Here is a 21351-nt window from a genome sequence, read left to right as displayed (position 1 = left end):
GGAGGGAGGCTTTGTTATCTTCGCGTTGCGCGGTTTCGGGCACCACTCTTGCAAAGGAACGTTCACACACACTGGAGTAGGATCAGGGCCAACTTCAGAGAAAACTTGTGTCGTCAAGTTGAAGTCCCTGGAGCTCAGCTGTGTACTCACATTTCTACCTTTATTTTACTTTACTTACTTTAACAGAACTTGTCTGGCACAAAACGCAATCTCTTCATTTCCCTATGACACTGCTGTCCACTGCCTCACCCAAGCTAGAAACTTTATTGTCATTTTGGACTTTTCTTCACCTCCCTGTCTGGCCAGTCCTTTCCCAGACTTTAACCACTACACAAAATCCTTTCATCAGTTCTCCATTTCCGTTGCCCCAGTTTAGCCCTCAGCCTCTCTTACCTGGACTTTTGCATTTGCTACCTGATTCTTCTCTCCAGGCCAGCCCCATTCCAATCTGTCCGCCACTCTGATTCTGTCACTCTTCTGCTTAAAGATCTCTGCTAGTTTTTTGTCACTGAACTTTTGAAAATTGGATACCAGTCTTTCGATGGTCTTTTCAGCCTAATTTCTCTCCTGTGCTCTAGCAACAGCAAACTAATTAGTGTTTTCTGAGCTCAGCTAGCTCCTTTAGCCACCCTATGCCTTTTATTCTTTTCCAGGCAAATTTCTATTCTTGAAGACTAAGCCCAGGGGTTTTCCCTCCTGAGGCTGTTCCTGACTCTGCCAGCAGCAATACCTAGTCTTTCTGTGCACTTAGCATTTTGTTTATATTGTTGTAATAGTGTTCATGTTCCCAAATTTACCTCCTCTGTTAGACTTTGAGAGAGAAACTGTCCCAACTGTCTCTATCCCCAGCTCCTTTCATAGGGCCTGCCAACAACAAATGATAAAGAAATGAAGAAATCAAGCAACTCTATCATATTGGGGTTTTTGAAAGAACTAGTAGGGTTTCATCTGGAAAGGAGAAAACTTGGTAGGGGTACATTAAAAACTGTCTTTGAGGATGTGAAAAGGATTGAGCTTTTTTCCTTGACTATAATTTGTAATCTGAAACTGATGAGTTGAAGTCCAGATAAGACAGATTTCAGCTTGGAGCAAAGAAATTCCAGTAGAACTGTCAGCAATGGGTCATGAATTCCCTGTCACCAAGATGTTCAAAGGAACCGGAGCTGGGACCAGGACTCCACCCTTCCACCCCATCTTGCAAGCTTCCTGAGCTCCAGGCCAGTGTTACTTGCATTCTGAGTGTGGGCCAAAGGCCAAGCAGGGGGAGGTAGGGTTTAGGGCCTGAGTTGGGAGGATGGTGAGAAGAGATGGTGGGGAAAGTTTTCCACATCCTTTTCCTCCCAGTACACACTTCCCTTATTAAAAAATCCCTACTCAGCAGCCCACAGATGCTGGAATAGGATTGTAAGGGAGGGTATACTGGGATTTGGTTGATGGTGAGGGGCAGGGATGGACAGAACTTTCCTTCTTTCTTCCACCCGACTTCTGAGTTGGTGCTAGATGGGCTGAAGATCCCTTTTGATTTCTTCTCACTACCTCCTCACTCCCTTGTTGTGACACTTTAGCACTGAGGTGAGATGAGAAGCCAAAGTTGGGGTAGGGTGGCCTGGAAGAAGGGTCCCTGGGCCAGGCTCCCCAGGGACTGAAGGATTCTCCTGAGAGGAGGAAGGGACTCCCTGGGCCTACTCTGGTGAATGGCTACTTCCTGTTGGGCTACTTCCTACGCCAGGGCGCCCGGTGTCATATAGCCCGTAGCTCATCTCACAGGCCTGGGTACCCTTGGAAAGGGCAAGTTCTAATTGGGTGTTGCCTGCACTTTCCACATCCTCCCTCCAAGATCTACAGTCAGTATATCAGATAGTGAAAACAGATTATGAAGCAGTTTTTTCATAAAATTGTATGTACCATTTTGGGACCTGGACACAATGAAAGCTTATTGTATTTTGGTTCTTTTGTTCAGTAATTTAGAAACACATCTTTTAAAGTAGTCATTTTTTAAAGCAGCTTATATGGATTTCGGGCATTTTTAAACAAGGATTTATTACTTGGCTTCACAAAAATACCTGTGAAGTGAAACTGAATGCTATCAAAGTGAGGTGGCGAGTTGAGGACAAGTGGATCGGCTCTGGGATCAGAAGTGGGTTCACATCCTGACCTGGCCCCTGCTGGTTGCGTGGCCTTAGGCATTTTGCGTAACTTCCTTAGCCTAGTTTTCCTCCTTTATAAAATGGAAGTCGTTGAAAGAGGTAATATGGGCATTCTACTTTGTGTATAATGAAGAGCAAAGAGTCTCACTAAATAGATAATTTCAGATGAGAGAAAGCAGATCTAGCCATCACTGTAGGAAAAAGAAAAACTTACTTGTATTAAATATTGCCCTTTAAGTGTCACCCTTAATTCGTTCCACTTGATTTGGATGAGGCTGCAGTGAAGACTACTTCTAGGCTTTTATATTCACTTCTCAAGGCCCTGTGGTGAGGCTGTTTAACTTTATAGCCTCCACATTTGGCTATTTTGTACTAAAATCCAGTACAAAAGAACTTCATTTTGATTTCGAGAAAAAACAGATCTTCCTTGAGGTAGAATTAGTAACACAGGTAGATATGAATTCTGAGACAGATCAAAGAATGAGAGAACATTCTGGAAAAAAAAAAAAAAAGATCCCTTTAAGGAAAGGAGTGGGAAGAGGGAAGGTCCCAAATCTTAGAGCAAAAAAGAAAAAGTCCTGAAGACTTTGCAGGGGTATTGTATGCAGTAGCCTGTGGCAGGGACTCAGTTCTCATCATTTCATAGTACTGTGTGATCAGAGGAGTAGAAGCAGGAATTTAGAGAGCACTAGCAAAGAGAGTATCCTTTTTAACTGTCTCTTTAACAATGTAACATATGTTACATGTTTAACAATGCAAGTGTTATATATGCTCAACAATGTAGCATATGTTATGTTGCTGTGGGGTTTCCAAGGAAAGGCACTTTGCCACGTTTTCCTCTCTCATTTTTTCAGGAAAAATGCCAGCTGTGGAACAAGGAGCGCAGGCCGCACGACCTCAGCAGGCACCGGGGGCATGTGGCGGTTCTACACTGAGGATTCTCCTGGGCTCAAAGTGTAAGTCCCGGGGGCAGGCCTTGTGGCCCTGTGCAGCCTCAGCAGAGGGGTGGGCAGTGCTTGCTTTGGCAAGATTTAGTGTTCGCCGTGGCTCCCTTGATCCTGGTGGGCTGGGCTGCTTTGCCCGTACATCAGCCGGTTAGCGGGTTGGGCCCCGCAGTGACATGTCTTCATACAGTGAGTGGGAGGAAGGAAAGGCCTGCATGTAGCTCTGTCACAGTAAATGATGGCAGCAGAGAGAACTGGAGGGAAAGCTGCTTAATTAGGTGAAATTGCTCTTCATTTGGTGTTCTTGCCCCCACACTGAGAAATAGAAGTACCCATTTGAATAGGAATTGGATGATTTTTCACAGCTATCCTGGAGGCAGAAACTGATACGATTACAGCCTAATGGAAGCTTCTCTATTAGGCTTTGTTACCAAAAGTTCTCGGCTTCCTTGGCCTCCTTGCCTTCTGTGGATGGCGAGCAGACCTGGAGGGTGAAGTGTCACTTGCCAAGTTCTCAAGCCTGGGAATGCTCCTTAGGTGATGGGAAGTGACCCCTGTCCCCATGCCTTGCTCACCTCCCTGCGGGGGTTGCTGGTACTGCAGGCTCATCCCACAGGGCCCCGATTGGGGTAGGTGCCGGATCACCACTGTTCACAGCTGTTACCCGGCCAAACCGAGCGGATGAGGACTTGGAATATTAACAGGGACTCTCATTTGCATAACACCTGGCACTCTAAGAGCTTTCAGTATCTGTTTTCTGATTTGATCTTCACAATCCTGGGAGGTGCTGCCATTTTGCAGGTGAGGAAGGTCAGGCGTGGAGAGGCAGCGATGCTGTGGAGAGAAGCCACGAAAGAAGGCAGCCGGCTCTGCTGACTGCTGGACCCCGTGCTCTTTCCCTACTACCTGTCTGGTAGAAAAGAGGCAACGTCAGATTACTTCAGACTAGTTTAATTAACTTGATCAGCAGGTTGACTTGATTTGCATACTTAGTTTTTGGAGGCTTCCCTGGAATTCGTGAGATTTGGCTTTGTTTCTTGGTTGATTTCTTCTGGTAGCTTGGAGACTTGTCTGGAAAAGTCAGAAGGTATTTAGGAAATACTTTTAGGGTTGGGGCCATGGGAGTTGGCAGCATTCTGACCAACGAACTCTGGGTCTTTGTTGGAGGTAATTTCTCAGGGAATTCCAGAGAGACGTTTTCAAGCTCCTTGTCCAGGGCTTCCAGGGGACTCTAGGAAACCCTTCTCCAGAAGGCGGTAAAAGCATGTTCTCCCCTGGGCCGGCCTGCCTGGGTCTTGTTGGTGGCTTTCTGCTCTTGTCCAGCCAGGCTTGCAGGCTGTGTCTGCTTGGGTCCTCCCGGGAATTGATGGGTGCTTTTCCTTAAAGTGTCATAAACCACATCCTCATCACATCAGGGACAGGAGCATTTGGCGAATGGACACAGATGGGAATTCCTATCCCCAAAGCCACATCTCTGAGCAGTTTAGACATGTTTTTGGCTATTCCTGGGAGTTTAGAATTGTTTTCAGGTTGATAATAGTAGCAAGCCAGAATTGTGTGTCTATTTAGTAGCTGTAGTCATATGAGTTTGATACTATGATTAGCCCCACTTTACAGATAAGGAAACTGAGGCTTGGAGAAGGTAAGTAACGAGCTCACAGCTCAGAAGTGGCAGAGCGGGTTTCTAAACCCTGGCAGCCTGACTCTGAGAATGACCCTCTCAGCTCTTAGGTTCTCTTAGGCTTTCAAGAAGGGAGCATGGTCAAGTACACTGTTTGCTCTCTTCCCAGGTAGTTTTAAATTGCACAGATTTTGGAATTATAAAATAGTAGTGTATCAGGGACTTTGATTTCTTTGCATCATTTGTTGTCCCCTGCTGGGCTCTATACCCCCTACTGCTGCACGAGGGTCACTTCCACGGTCTCGGTCATTGCAAGATTACTCTCTTGTGGTCTTTTCCATTGTCCACTCCCCAGTTACATCTGGGAGACAAAGTGAGACAGCTTGAATTCTCCACAACTGGTGTTGGCAGGAAAAGGCAAAAGTGGGGCCTGCAGCATGTCACCATAGTAAACATTCATAGGTTGTATAAGATCACTGGGAATTGTAGTTCTAACCTTGAAAAGTATTGGGTTTAGGGAAGGCTGATGAGTAAAATCTGTTTTCTTTCTACAGTAAACGCATAACTATAGTTCTGACTTAATCTGTGTTCTCTTAGAGCATTCGCACCTCCAAGGTGGAAGCCCTGGGGCAATAACATGAGCCGTACATGTGGACTCCGAAGACTTGAGTTCACATTGCCCCTTTCTGCTCTTAGGCGAAAATACTTAATCTCTCTGAGTCTCAGTTTTCTTTATTTAAAAAATGAGATTTATACCTATTTCTTCTACCTGTACTTTGTAAACTGTAATGTGATACTCATCTTTCTGGACCTAATACATTGTGGTTAGGCAATCATGTTTGTCTTTAAGTAAAAGTTAGTTGAAATAAATAAGTTTGGCAGTAGAATCACTTGCACTTAGAGACTTGGGGAAATTTTTCTTCTTACTTTCTGTTATGGGAAACATAAAATATGTGAATGTAGAGAGGTTGGTGTAAAGAGCTATCTTGCACCCAACACGTAGTTCCAGGAGTCATCACCCTGTGGCCAATCTTGTTCACCACCCACTCCCCATAGCTCCCTTCTGTCAAACCCAAGATAATCAAATCTTTTCATTTGTATATATTTCAGTGTGTTTGGCTAAAAGATAGATTCTTCATTTCCAAACACAACCACAGTGTCATCATCACACCCTCAAAATCGCCACAACAACTTATTTAAAAATGATGTAAATAACGTTCCTGGATAGAGCATAAATGCTCCTCCCCCTCCCCCCCGGCTGGCATTCATTAGTATTAAAAATACAGTAATATGTTATTTCTAAAAGTAAGCCTGCCTTCTCTTCTTATTTCTAGTGGCCCTGTTCCCGTATTGGTTATGAGTCTTCTGTTCATCGCTTCTGTGTTTATGTTGCACATTTGGGGCAAGTACACGCGTTCATAGACTTGGCTATATCCATCTGTCATCCGAAGAAGAAGGAAGAAAACCAACAGATCTTGGACCAAAAGCATAGTGATTTTCTGTTCATGAGAAAGAAATTTTCTGTAAGCTTCCTGTTTTACAGGGAACTTAAGAATTGATTTTGAGGAATCAATTTTTTTCTATGGCTAATAAATTTTTAAAATTCATTTACACCAAGTCTGATTGCTGATGCCTGGCTGTTAGGGCTTGTGCTCTCTCTCTGTCTTTACATTTACATTAACTATGTGGAAAATACGTATTGTGGAGACTTTTTCTGGGTTGGATTGACAGCTCCTTATATGACCATGTAATCATTCAAAATCCAAGATACTGTAATTGGCCTTGACGTGTTTTCTTCTAGGTATTTCTGTCCTGATGATTGTCACTTTGGATATTCTGCCGTTTCCAAGGAGTATGCCTGTGACTTCATCAAGCAGATCTGTGTTCAAAGGCAGCTGGTACCCAGGGGAATAGTCAAATTATAAACCGCAAATCTTGGAAGAAATGTTGCTCATTCTGCTCTTTGTCTCTAAAACCATAGATAATGCCTTTGCCTCCTGGCTCTCCAGTTCTTAATTCTACTGGTGTCGACAGGGGTTTCCATCCCTTTATCATTTCAATGCTGAATCCAAGTTTTGAAAGCACTCATGATAAATTGGATTTATCAAATAAAATTTTATTTTTGTTTTGATAATTAAAAACCTGTCTAATCAGAGTGAGAAACCAGCATTTCCATACTTAGTTACTATGATCCCAACACAAAATAAAAATTTCTGAGGTTTCCCTTAGCTTAGGCTGTTATTGGATGTTAGTATCCAGTTTCTGGTGGGCCCTAGGAAATGTCAAGAATAGTTCAGGTGCAGTGTAGTCCAGGGAGCAGGGACTGTAAGCCTGAATTGCTGAAGAGCATGTGACTCTTGTGAGATGCCCTCATTTTCCAGCAGACTCAAGAGTGATGAATTAAAAAAACATAATTTTAAAAACGTCTTTCTCATAAAGTAAGTCTTTTAGAAGCAAACAAAACCAGAGCACTTTCATAAAATGTTTATCTTAAATCCTTGAGGCAAATACTTTTAGGTCCAAAGTATAAACATGTATATCTTTACAAAAGATTACGTACTGCAATATGTGAGTGAGTGCTGCTGAAAATCCTAACAAATAACATTTTATTGGGAAGAAAATGATAAAAAAATATATTCCTTGGATCCTGGGGATTGCTTATTGCATGAAAACAGGTGTGGTTTTTTTTCCCTCAATGTAGGGGGGAATGTCTTAATTTCATTTGGAAGAAATGAAAGATGATAGTATCGAAAATGGATTTTCTTTTTGATATGCAGATTGATGGTACCAGTAACAGCTAAAATGAGGCCTTTCATTTGGAAAAAAAAGATCTTCTCGGCCCAGAGGGTCTGCTTTTCCTTGGGGGTGCAGCTGAGGCCACGTGTGTACTCTTGGTTGGGAGGGGTGCGCCCTCTGCTGCACACAGTGCAGCGGCTTAGCCCCATTGCCTCGTGGGTGACAGCTGAAAGCCACAGAGGCTTCTGAGCTAGTGGTTTAATAAGAAAATGGTAGTTTTTGGTGGCAGAGCAAGTAGACACTTCATTCAGCAGAAGGAAAACTGGAGGCTGGGCATGACGTGTATAGTCCCGAGAAAGTTGCCACTGCCTGCTCTAGCCCCACAGTGCTGAAATTCTGGTGGCGCTGGGTTCAGACGCTTCCTTTCTTTTAGATAGAGATTCCTAGACTGCTTTCTGAGCCCTGGGGGACCTAGTCATTTATAGTATTTCCAAAAACCAAACAAATTAGATTTTTACTTGAGTTAAGGTGAACTTGGACAAAAGACAAGATTCTAACCACTACTGAGTAGACACACAAATGGGCACATGCTGAATAGAAGCTGTAAGCGATTAAACGAAATGGGAAGATGAATTCCGTTATAAATGTAGTTTGGCCTGAGCCTTTTAAGACATTGGGGAAAAACCATGTTAGGGAAAGGACCCAGGAGTCCCTGAGACTGGTAGGGGATAGAAAGGCTCAGCTCCCTGGGCCTCCATACTGCCTTGAACACGTTCCAGTAGAGCAGTGGGTGAGGCTAGATCTGCTCCTGGGAGAGACTAAATATGCCAGAGATTCTGTTTTCACACCTGTCCTAGTCTAGACTCCAGTTTTCCCCCAGGTGCAACGTCCGCACGGGAAGAGTTGAAGAAGACAGTCTGTAATCTTACAAATGTTGCCACCGAGTTAAAGAAGATGGAAATGCCTGCAAGGCCTGCTTTATCAACAGGAAATCCCGTCCTGCCTGCCAAGCCCTCCTGTGCTTGGGGCCATGCTCCAGGGCCCCGGAGCTGCATTGCCCTGCCTCCGTGCTCAAGGAGGTGCCTGCTGGGCGCACCCGTAGGACTTCTGGGCGCTTGCTTTACTCTTCGGGGCCTGGAGGTGTTCCTGGTACATCAACTGCTGGCCCTTCAACTTGCGGGCAGTGAGTAGGCCCTCCCGCTTCCCTTCTCTGGGTCTCATTTTTCTGACATGTAAATAATGTAGCAAAAGTGCTTTGCTAACCAGCTAGCAGTTATCCAGTATTCTCCATAATTTTAGAGAGAGAGAATTTCCTCTTTGGTCAACAATCTAATGAGAAACTTAGTGAGTCCCATTTTACACAAGAGGACACTGAAGCTTAGGGCCACTCGGCCTCTCAGCGGAGGCGCTGGCATTTAACTCCAGGTCTCGGGCTTAACCACCGAGCCCTGTAGGTGGGATTATTCACCTTTTGGAGTGGGAGCCAAGGAAGAGTGCCACAATAATAGGGCCTTTAAAAATAACACAATTTCAAGAAAGTGCCACACTATTATTTGATATACTATATACTTAAACATAAATCAGCGTTAGTGTGAGTTTTAGGTTCTACAGAATGAATTGGTTCCTGAATTTCAGTCCTGAGCTTTGTTCTGTGGAATTCTTGTGGTTATAGAGAAAGCATGTTTATTCATTCAACATATACTTAATGAGCACTGTGTGTCATGCTTTTTTATTGGGGCTGGAGAAATGGCCTGGTGAAGCAACTTCTAGTTTAAAGCTTTCGGAAGCTAGAATCGTATTCCCACCTGCAGTCTACAAATAGCTAAGTCCTTATGGAGAACCCAGATGGGGAGCTGTCTCTCCAGGGCCCTGCCATTGGTGAAATCCATAGCTGGGACCACAGTTTAAGAACTACTGTGCTCATGGTGTCCAGGGTTGCAAAAGTGGCCCTGCCTTCCAGAAATCCACATTGTATGGTCACTTGTCCAACAGAGGAAAAAGCAGAGAATCCTGGGATGCCCTGGCAGGGAGGGCTGAGAGGCCACTGTGTCCTGCTCTCCACTGTACCACAGAGGGGCTCAGAGAGGGGAAGGGACAGCTCAAGGCAGTGCACAAGTCTGCAGTGGAGCAGAGGCCAGAACCAGGCTCCGTGCTTGCAGAGAAGCGTTCTTCCCAGCGCGGCCCCAGCCCTGGTCTGAGGCTGAGCGCCGGCCCGCCAACCTCGCTGACAGCTGTCTCTGGGACGAGGGCAGCCGAGGCATGGACTTTCATTAGTGGGTAGCCTTTAATGCAGGATGAAAGGCAGCAAGGTTGACTAGTTGAAATAAAGAGCGTTATATTAGTAACTTTAGGAGAGTCAGCAGGCCCCTGCGGCTTTGTGGAGAGGAAATCGGGAGAAGCAGCCAGCAGAACTGCAGCGGTTTGCGTTCTGACAACGCAAAGGCATGGTGAGTGGCCCAGCAGGGTCAAGGCTGGAGGAAAGGCTAGACTTCAAATAGTCCTGCTTGCTCTGGCAGCTGGGTTTCTTCCCATGCTAAAGACATTAAAGTGAGATAAAACACACGCACATGAACTTGATAAGAACCAAAGGGGTAGCCTTCCATGGCCTAGATCCTCCATTTGGAGGCAGTTCTGGGAGAGATTTGTTCTTCATCATGTGAGGACATGGGAAGAACTTGAATGAGGAGTAAGGGGGCTAAATTGGCCCTGCAATCACGCCTCTTGTTCCTCCCACTGACACTGGTCAAAGGAGACATAGATAACATGGAACATGTTGTGTGTCCATGTTGCCTCATCTAGGCTACTCAACAGGAACTGTCGCTGAGGACACAGCAGAAAGCCTGTTCTCCAAGGGCCTGTCTAAATTATTTTGGGTTGCAGAATTTAGAACAGCCTGCTGCTTAGGTCAGTGGTTCTTAAACTTTAGCATGCATCAGAATCACCTGGAAAAATCTGCTGCTGCTTCATTGCAAATTTTGACAGCACCAGGCTGGGAGGCCCTGCTCTTTAGACCAGAATCCCAACGTGCAGGCCCAGCACCCATCGACGTGTGCGGGTCTTGCTCCCTTTTCTCTGCTGTGCGATTTTTTTTTTTTAAAGATTTATTTATTTATTTAATTTCCCCCCCTCCCCTAGTTGTCTGTTCTTGGTGTCTATTAGCTGCATCTTGTTTCTTTGTCCGCTTCTGTTGTCATCAGCGGCACGGGAAGTGTGGGCGGCGCCATTCCTGGGCAGGCTGCACTTTCTTTTCACGCTGGGCGGCTTTCCTCACGGGCGCACTCCTTGCGCGTGGGGCTGCCCCACGCGGGGGACACCCTTGCGTGGCATGGCACTCCTTTGCGCGCATCAGCACTGCGCATGGCCAGCTCCACACGGGTCAAGGAGGCCCGGGGTTTGAACCGCGGACCTCCCATATGGTAGACTGACGCGCTAACCACTGGGCCAAAGTCTGTTTCCCTGCTGTGCGATTTTGACCGTAGTACTGCGAGTTGCCTGGGCACGCTCCCTCTGCCTCGTGTGATTTTCCGTTCTGTGTGGTAATAACCAGTGGTGTGCAGGCGGGTGGCGATGGGGGGAGATGCTGAGACCACGGACGCCCGACTCTGCCTCCAGGTCTCACTTTGACTTAGTTCCAGCTCTTCCCTTTACAGAGGGCCGAAGGCTGCCTGAATGAGCAAACAAACCCGGGCTTCGCCTGCCCCTCCGTTCTTCTCTTCTTCTCTTCGTGGTAGGTGCTTGTAGGTCTCCTGCACCGCTACCTTCAGTTGGCTCCAGGGGGCAGGGAGATAGGGAAGTGGAAGTGCATCGTGGAGGCACCGGCCAAGAACCTCCTTACGGTGTGGACCATTCTACACTGATGGTGCCCCCCCCCCCACCCCAATCGTGGAAAAAGCAGGGGGCCACGGTTCTGTGCTCCTTGCACTGGCAGATTCCTCAGTGTGGGAGAGCTGACTTGGGGGCCACCTCTATGGGACACAGGGATGGTACAAGGGAGCCAGAAAACACTTGTGTTCATGCCATGTACCTCCTTTGCCCTACTCGTTGGTGGGTTTGGTGGAGAAATGAAAGCAAATTTAGGAGACTGGTGAGTTTCATTCTCACCCACCTCTGAAACCTGATGCAGGCTTGGTGGCCTTGACAGTCTAGCTTATGGCCCTTCTCCCTTCTCCTCCTCTCCTTGTCCTTTTCCTCCCCTTCTTCCTGGACCTCCTCAGTTCCGCCCTCCCATTGCCCTCCTCTGGCCTTTTGTTTGTTAATTCCCTAAGGAATACACTATGAGGTGCCCTAAGTTGCATTCAAAGAAACACAGCCCTCCAACAAAAGTAAAGTATTTCTGATCTTCACTTACCTTTTTCCAAGCATCCTAAAGCAGAAGCTAAGTTAGAACTCTCAGCGATGCTGCTAAAACCCTCCTTTCTCTCTTCCCAGTACTTTTCCGTCTGCAGCTGCTGTGGAGACTCTAAATTCAAAACCCCTTCCTCGCCATTAGCTGGGATAACGTATTCATCTAACCTTGGGTGGAGCCCAAAGTTAGCAGGCTCTGACTTATTGCTCTCCAAGCAACTTTTTAATCATTGGTTTTGCTTTTCAGGTAATGGTGCCCCAGATCTGAAACATGAGCATTTTGGTTCACTAGACGTGGATAGTCCCCAGTGTAAATAACAAACAGGCTTCTATTCTGTTCATGTACCAGGGTCATGATTTCTGTTTAGATTGTTTAGCCTGGAGACTTGTTCATCTCAGTGAACTGAGAATAAGCCAATGTTCTGACTCAAGAGACCAAGAAGATCTTAGCTGGAGGAAGATTCTCAATGGCCAGGTGCTCACATCCGCGTGCTGGGCAGGGAGCTCGGTAATGACCAGGGTTTGCTTAGCAGCGTGGACGACATGTACACCGCCATCGACAAAGCCCGGGCACCGCCAGCTGGGGTGTGATGGTGCACACAGCAGCGGGGCATCCAGAGTCAAGCTGTCCTGGCAGTGTTATCCGTGCACTCCCAGAATGAACTCCCCGTGGTCATTGCACCCCAGAGAGTTAAGAAGGCAGGCCTGAGGCTGCTGCCTTTAGAAGGGCCTGCTTGTAAGTTTGGCCTTTGGCTGGCGTCTTGGAACTCGGCATTTGAATCATTTCTTAACTGATGAGGCTGGTTCATGATGCGATTCAGGCCGGACACCAGCTTTCCTTCTGGGAATTTGGAATTGGGGTAGTTGCTACAGGCAGAGAGGGGCCTAGCTACCAATAAAAAGCTTGGATGCTGAATCTCGAAGGGTCCTCCTGGAAAGAAACACTGCACGTATTACTCCGTTTTCCCTGTTGGAGAAAGGAGCATGGTTGGTGCGCCCTCGTGGGAGGGGGCCGGCGTAGGGCGCTTGTGCGTGGATCTCGCCCCACTCTGCCCCGTCTCCTTCCCAGGGTAAACCTCAGCTGTGAGCATGATTCATGGGTTGGGTCCTGTGAGTGCTGGAGAACCATGGGACAGCTGGGTGGTCGACGGGCTGCCCCAGACAATCAGGACGTATTGTGCTGTTGGATCACATTTGCTGATGTTTCCTATGTTTTTCTTCAGCAATATTCGTAAGTTCAGCTTGCATTTATCATATTTATCAAGCTTTTTCTTTCCTTCTCACCCTGCTCTATGCTTCCTGACAGGTAGCAATTCCTTAATCTTCTGAGGTATCCTTGACAATCTCATTTTAAGGTGAGAAAACCGAAGCCCACAGAGAGGGAGCCACTTGGCCCAAGCCAGGTAGCTGCCCGCCTCCAACCTGGGGTGACCACCCATCCTGGATGGCCCAGGACTGAGGGCTCCCCCCAGACAGAAGGATTTCCCAGGATGAGGGACTTTGAGAACTAAAACTGGGGTAGTCTGGGCGAGCCCACATCTTGCCTGTAAACTTTATCTTCTTGGATGCTTCTGTTTTCCTGCAGGAGAACTTGTCCCCACTAAGGGTTGGGCATATTCACACTCAAGTTGGAAGTGCCAGAAACACAGCCCCTCAAGGAGAGCAATTCCCGAATTCACTTCTCAGCGCCACTCCATCTTTCCTTTGCTCTTTACTCCTCTCCACCGAGCCCTCCCCTGCCCAGCTTCACCCACCACATTTTTCAGCATTACTTGTTTTAATTTCCTTTACCATCCCCTTTGCAAAAACTTCTTCCCTGATTTAATTACTATTTCTCTTTAATTCAATTTCATTCTCTTGATTGTTGTTAAACTCCTGAAGTTGTTTCTCCCAAGACTTTAACGGCTAGGCCCTGTGCTTGGAGATTAATTGCCATCATTTTCCCTGCAAATGCAGGTACTTTCTTACTTCTCGTCAATTATCTTTGGGAGAAAGAAAAGTGACCATTCTTTTTTTCCCAGGGCCTCTCTGAGAACAAACACTGCTGGAGGCTGCCTTTTGGGGGAGGGGGCGGCGAGAGAGAGAGAGAAAGAGAGAGCGAGAGTCAAAGGATCTGAGTAAGGAGAGGACCCCAGACTCCTGAGGGAGGATGGAGGCCTCGAAGCGATTGGGAGGCTCTCGGGCAGCCGTTCAGGCTTGAGAGGTGGTGATGGTTCTCACCTGAGAGGGTCTGGGGGCCGAGAGGAGGGGAACAGAGAGGCCGGCTGTGCTCCTCCTTCAAGCGTCCCCCCAGCTGAGGCCCGTCCTGGGCACTAACGCTGCGGTTCCTTGCTGGAATGATTTTGGCTAGAATTTCCCTTCCCTGCACTGTTCTCTTAGGAAACCAAAGCTCAGCCTCCTGCCCCCTGATGTCCTGTCTGTGTTTTCAGTGCAGCAGTCCTTTGACTTTTGAGACCCACCCCCTCTGACCTGGCCCTCAAATTCTTCATTTTCCCCAGCTCCGTCACCCTGAATCGCCTCATGTTCAGACCCTTGAAAAAGGCCTGCAGGAGGAGGGGGCGGCTCCAGGCTGGGCCTCCAGCCAGCTCCCTTCACCATCCAGTTGCTGAGGCCCTGCCCTGTGACAGTGACGCCACCTGGAGAGTGCAGGTTCTGGTGGGGGCAGGGGGTTCTGCCCTGGCTCCCGGACCAGCCCTGGCACTTTGGAGCTGTGGGATCACAGTGCCCGTCCACTGCCCCGTGTTTTGCTTCCATCCATGGATAATCAGATGTAGGACCATATAAAATTGACATGGGAGGAGTGGGTGTAGCTCAGTGGTTGATCCTGCTTCCCATGTATGAGGTCCCGGGTTCATTCCCCAATATCAACTAAAAAAAAAAAATTGACGTAGGCCTGCCTTTATTTTATGCAAGGGTTAAACGACAGCACTCAGCACAGTGCTGGCACATCACAGGTCCTGAACAGCAAGGGTTGTTATTAACACTGAGAAGCACTGATTCCTACGTAAGTGACAGAACCACAGATTTGTAGGGCTGTGAAGGAAATTGCGCCCTCGAGGCCACCCCCAGCTCATCTGATGCTGCCATCCTGGAGTCGGTCTTTGTTCCAGCTTGGCTGGCTCCTGTGATGGGGAGCTCACTCCTCTTGGGGAATCCCTGCCTCTATCTGGGTGGCTCTTGGGGTATCGAGTAGGAGCTCTGATAGAGGCGTGATGCTGTCACCTGCTTTCCAGTCTGTACACTGTTTATTGTCGTTGACGGATATTGTTCCATGTACATGACGACAATGCCAGCCGCCAGACACCAGGCTCGAGTGCTTGTCTGGAGGCTAATCCAGCAGATGACTCAACCATATACTCACACGTTGGCTGCAGACCCCAGGCTCCCCGTCCCCAGCTGACGACGGGATTCTGGGAACGTAGAGGAGCTCAGCTCACCCAGGCACAGTTCAGAGACGAGGCCTCCGAAATCCCAAGGAGCCTTTGAAATCGCCCCTTTCCTGGGCTCCTGAGGACTTGTAAATGACACCATCCTCTGGTTATTCCCGCTCAGTAAATGCCAGAATAAAGAGCTTAGAGCTCTCAGGGGCTCCATCCTCCCGGCGGGGGCTGCTCGGCGGCATCTGATGAGAAGGCCCCGGAGTGGTTCATAAACTGCCTGATATGTCTAATAAAACCCTCCCTGCTGATGTTCGTGGCCCCACATCACACACATGTGTTATTGGGGGCAGTATCAGAATGTATTTTAAATTCCCATTGTGCCTATTTAATTTTTATTTAAAAGAAATGATCTGCAAGGTTTAAAGTGGATTTTCTCATGTAAAACATACCTAGGTACCTAAGATAAGGAACTGGAAATATGCCATCCTATCTATCAAGCCAGAAATGGATGATTTAATCTAATCGTAGGTCCATACTGTTCTCTATGGATCATGATTTGGGAAAGAATGGAATTCTCATTATTACATAGCATGTACTTATACAAAGTCAATTTTATTCTCACTTACTGCTTAATAGATGTAATTTCACTTTAATGATCCATTTTACCCAGGTTCCTAGAATATTAGAGCAGGATTGGACCTTAGAACTTAATCTGTCCAATCCCTTCCTGTTACAGATGAAAACAGTGGAGCCCAGAGAGGCTAAGGGATTTGCCCAAAATCATGCTGGTAGGAATTCAGGGCTAGGATTCAAGACTAGCTTTTAAACTTCAAATGTGGCACTCGTTTCACCATAAGCCCTCCATCCACCAGCATGTACCTGGCTTTCATATACTCCCTGCATGAGAGGGAGGCAACAAGTACACGCAAATATGTTCATGGTAAGAAGGGAATCTGGTGGCAGCATTTGTCATGGTTGGCGCTAGGATCCACGTGGCCCATCCAGTGTGCTTGGCTGACCACTCGCTTGCCTCCTCCCTGCTCCTCTCGAATCCCAGGTACAGCTGTGCACCTGACAAACCTTAAAACTGGAACCCCTGGAAATACAGGAAGAGATGAGAGGTGGAGGCGTCTTTGGGACATGGAGCTGCCCTGGATGGTGCTTCAGGGGCAATCACCGGACATTGTAAATCCTCACAGGGCCCACTGGATGGAATGGGGTGAGTATGGGCCATGATGTGGACCATTGACCATGAGGTGCAGAGGTGCCCAAAGATGTACTTACCAAATGCAATGGATGTGTCATGATGATGGGAACGAGTGTTGCTGGGGGGGGAGAGGTGGGGTGGGGGGGTGGGGTTGAATGGGACCTCATATATATATTTTTAATGTAATATTATTACAAAGTTAATTAAAAAAAAATTCTATGAAAAACAAAAACAAAAACAAAAAACTGGAACCCCTGACTTCTAAGCCAGCAGTCACTTCACCTCTCTGGCCTTCAATGTTCCTCCATTATCAGATGGGGATACTTCCTCCTCTAATCCAAAAGTTAACTACGGAACCTGTCCTATGCAAACATATGCAAATGTGTTGGTTCAAACCCCAGCCCTTCTGCAGTGAGATAAGCTTCTCTATTAGCAAGTGGGTGGATCCACTTGCTGGCTCACGGGTAGTCCCTATTTCAAACCACTTTGACGAGGGACCACATCCGTTTTTCTTGATTTCCCCTCTCATGCACACGAAGTATCTACACATGTAGCAGACTTTGTAGAAGACTTGAAGACAGATTTTGTCACCCTATTGCTTGCTATCCTTCTGTAGTTCAAAACACAGAATAACTTAGCTCATCAATTCTCTATCATGTAGGAATTATCTTTTGCTGCAACAGAGGCCTGAACAGCAATGCCTTGAACAAGGTTTGCATTTTTCTCCCATGTGAAAGAAGCCTGGAAATAGGCATTCTAGGGCTAGTGTCTTAGTGCTAAAATTTTATCCATGTCCTACTTTCCTTTTGTGTTTCTGTTTTGCTGGCCTTTCCTCAAGGTCACCTCTTGATTCGTAAATGGCTGCTGCAGCACCAGTCATTACATCCATGCTTCAGACAGAGGAAGAAGGAAAGCCAACAAGGGGCCTTCCAGTTGAGTCAGTCCTCCTTTTAGGGAGCATCCCCAGAGTCCAACAGTTTCTGCCTCCATTCCACTGGCAGAAGTTACTGACACATCTATCCTTATCTGGAAGGCAGGCTGGAAGATCTAATTTTTTTAATCTGGGCACATTTATACTCGCCCCAAATCAGGGCTCTGAGTAAGCAAGAAAGGAAGAATAAAGTTTGGGTAGGCAACCAGCAGAGCCTTCCCCAACCTAAACCCAGCTCTGGCCCCATCTTTGCACAGCCAGTGACTCATCATTTTCCTGGAACTAGGGGCCATCACGGCTGGAGGGAGGGAGCTGGAGTAGAAGGAATGCCTGAATCTTTTATCTGCCGTCATCACCGACCGTCTCTCCGTAAGTGGAAGGGGCAGCACGGAGATTTATTTTCCCACCGATAAGAAATTTACCACCCTCCTGAGAAGGCAGAAGCGGTTAGAGTTGCTTTCGATTTTCCTATTCTTACACCCAAGGATTGTGAGACTCACAAGACAGATATGAGCAAGCGTGCTGTAAACCATAGAATGCCAGGCAGTGACAGAAATGACCATTTATCCTTTTTACGAGGGCTGTCTCCCGAAGCTGCCTGCCTGGTGAAGGAGGAGGTTTTCTGAGAGAGTGAGACTGAGAGCCAAGGCGTCGAAAGGAGAAAGACCCGCAGTGTGCCGGGATGGGACAGATGCCCGCCAAGGGCTGGCTGAGACGTGGACTCGTGGTCTAGCGCCTGGAGACCAGGCGGCGTCACGGGGCCATGTCCTCTCCTTTCTCCTCCTCTGTGACTCCGGGCTCTCTTTATAAGGCCCACCCAGGTCCCGCTGGCCTCAACCTACTAAAATACCGTCTCAAGAGGTCCTAGTCACAGCGGGCCACGGCCACGGGGACCCGAGTGGGACGCAGAGCGTGTGCTTGTTGGGGCATCTAACTCAGCCTGCCCTGGGGATGTGGGCATCTTCCCTCTGTTAGATTTTGGCAAATGCTTTCCAAAGTGGCTCACCAAATTACACTCCCACAAGGCAGTGTGGAAGCTCTGCTCTCTCCCTTTCTCTCACATGACCATGTCAGACTGAGTGATTTTGTCACTCTGACAGGTGTGTTTTAATTTTCATTTCCCTTACTACAAGCGAAGTTGAGCCTAATTTCATATGTTTATGGGCTGTTTGGGTGAACTCTTCTGTGAACCTCCTGTTCATAACATTTGCTGATTTTTCTATTGTCTTATTTGTGTTTTTCACACTGATTTGTGGAATTCTTTTTAGATTCTGCATACTTATCCTTTATTGGAGAAAGGTATTGAAAATATTCTCCAAGTCTGTGACAGGTCTTCATTTACTTCATTTTGGCTCTTCTTTTAGAGTTGTATCAAATTTTACTGTAGCCATATGTAAGAAGATATTTCATGACTTATGTTTTTTGTTTTAGTTCCTTGTGCTGAGAAATAAAGTTATTCTCCTGTATTTTATTTTATATGTTTCCTTCTAAAATTCCCAAAGTTTTGCTTTTTCGCATTTAGGTTTTTAATCTATTTGGAAATTATTTTAAAGTATGGTGTAAGATATGGATTAAGATTTTTTTTTTTTTGCTTTCTACTATTTAAGCATTGTTTATTGAATAGTCCATATTTTCTACATTGATTTTTTTTTCTTTTTCTTTTTAGGAGGTACCAGGAATTGAACCCAGGACCTTGTATGTTGCTCAACTATTGAGCTATATTCGCTCCCATACACATTTTTTTATTTATATTTTTATTTTTAATTTTTATTCCTCCCCCATTCCCCTTGTTGTTGTTTGTGCTCCTGTCTGCTCTCTGTGTCCATTTGCTCTATGTTTTTTCCTCGTCTACTTGTCTTTTCTTCTCCTCTTTCTCTTTTTAGGAGGCACCAGGACCTCCAGTGTGGGAGAGAGGCCCTTAATTGCTTGAGCCACCTCAGCTCCCCAGTCTGCTAGGTCTCTCACTGTCACTGCGCCTCTCACTGTCTCTCCTCTGCGTCTCCCTTTGTTGTGTCATCTTGGTATGCCAGCTCTCCGTGGTGTGGGCTGCCAGCTCTCTGTGGCACAGGGCAGCTTTTACCTTCACCAGGAGACCCCAGGAATCAAACCCAGGGCCTCCCATATGGTAGACAGGAGCCCAATCACTTGAGCCACATCCATTGCCCTGATTTTAATACTACTTCTGTCACGTACCAGATCAATGCATTTTGAGGCTATCTATTCTATTCTTTTTGTCTATTGATATATCTCTGTACTGTATTGTTTAATTATAATGGCTTTTTAAAAAAAGATTTTATTTATTTATTTCACCCCTGCCTCCATTGTTTGCCCTTGCTGTCTATTCTCTATGTCTGTTTGTTGTGTGCTCATCTTCTTTTTTAGGAGGCACTAGGAACCGAATCCATGACCTCCCATGTGGGAGGGAGGTGCCCATTAGCTTGAGTCACCTCTGCTCCCAGTTTGTTGTGTCTCTTACTGTGTGTCCTTACTGTGTGTCTTTGTTATCTCATTGCATCATCTTTTTGCATCCACTTGCTGTGCCAGCCTGTCACATCAGCTTGCTGTCTTGCTCATCTTCTTTAGGAGGTACCAGGAACTGAACCCAGGACCTCTCGTGTGGTAGGTGGGCACCCAACTGCTTGAACCACATCCTCTTTACTATGATGGCTTTTTGATGGAGCTTGAAATCTAGTAGGTTGAGCTGCACATTTTTCTTGGTTATTATTGGCAGTTCCACATGAATTTTAAGATTTTTCTCATTAATTTCCATATAACACTTTATTGGGAAGTTGATTACAATGAAGTAATAGATTAATTTGTTTAGAAACAGTGCATTTTGACTTTCTATCCATGTATATAGCATAGCTTGCTAAAGATTCAGTCTTCTTTTTATTATTATTCAATAATAACATTGTAATTTTCTTACATATCTTACATGAGATATATTCCTAAGTAGCTTAGAGTTTCTGTTGCTACTGAGTATGGGTTTTAAAAATTTTATTACATTTTCAAGTTGTTTGCTGCTACTATGTAGGGAAATTGTTGATTTTTATGTATTAATCTGATCTCTAGAAATCATGCTGAACTCTTATTAGTTCTAATGCTTTATGTATTATCTTGGATTTTCTTTGAAGATAACATTAACCTGGGAATAATGACAGTTTTGTTTCTTACTTTATATTCCTATATCCCTTATTTCTATTTCTAGCATAATGTTGAATAGTAGTGAAAGTGGGGATCATTTTCTTGTTCTTTTTCTGATTTTAAAGAGACTGTAGGGGGAAGCGGACTTGGCCCAGTGGTTAGGACATCCGCCTATCACATGGGAGGTTCATAGTTCAAACCCCGGGCCTCCTTGGCCCGTGTGGAGCTGGCCCATGCGCAGTGCTGATGCGTGCAAGGAGTGCCCTGCCACGCAGGGGTGTCCCCTGTTTAGGGGAGCCCCACGCGCAAGGAGTGCGCCCCGTAAGGAGAGCTGCCCAGCGTGAAAGAAAGTGCAGCCTGCCCAGGAGCGGCGCCGCACACACGGAGAGCTGACACAGCAAGATGACGCAACAAAAAGAAACACAGATTCCTGGTGCCACTGATAATGATAGAATCGGTCACGGAAGAGCACACAGCAAATGGACACAGAGAACAGACAACTGGGGTGGGGGGGGGGAAGGGGAGAGAAATAAATTTAAAAAAAAGAGAGACTGTAGGTTTGCATTTTTAGGTGTGAAGTGTGTGTGTGTGTGTGTGTGTGTGTGTGTGTGTGTGTGTATATATATATAATGGTAGATACGTTTTTAACCAAGTTCAGGAAATTTCCTTCTAATACTAGTTTGTCAAAATTTGTTTTTTCCAGTACCCATTCATGACTAACTTTTAAGTTTTTTTCTTGCATCTATTGATATGATTATGTAGTTTTCTCCCTTTGACTTCTTAAATTAGATAATTATATCAATAGATTTTCTAATGTTAAAGTATTCTATCTTTCTTAGGAAAATGGCTAGTCATGATGTATTTCTTTTCATACATTGCTAGATTCAGTGCTATCTA

This window comes from Dasypus novemcinctus, chromosome 8, assembly GCF_030445035.2.
Source record: "Dasypus novemcinctus isolate mDasNov1 chromosome 8, mDasNov1.1.hap2, whole genome shotgun sequence".
NCBI classification, from domain to species: Eukaryota; Metazoa; Chordata; class Mammalia; order Cingulata; family Dasypodidae; genus Dasypus; species Dasypus novemcinctus.
Note: the sequence above shows the minus strand (reverse complement) of the source record.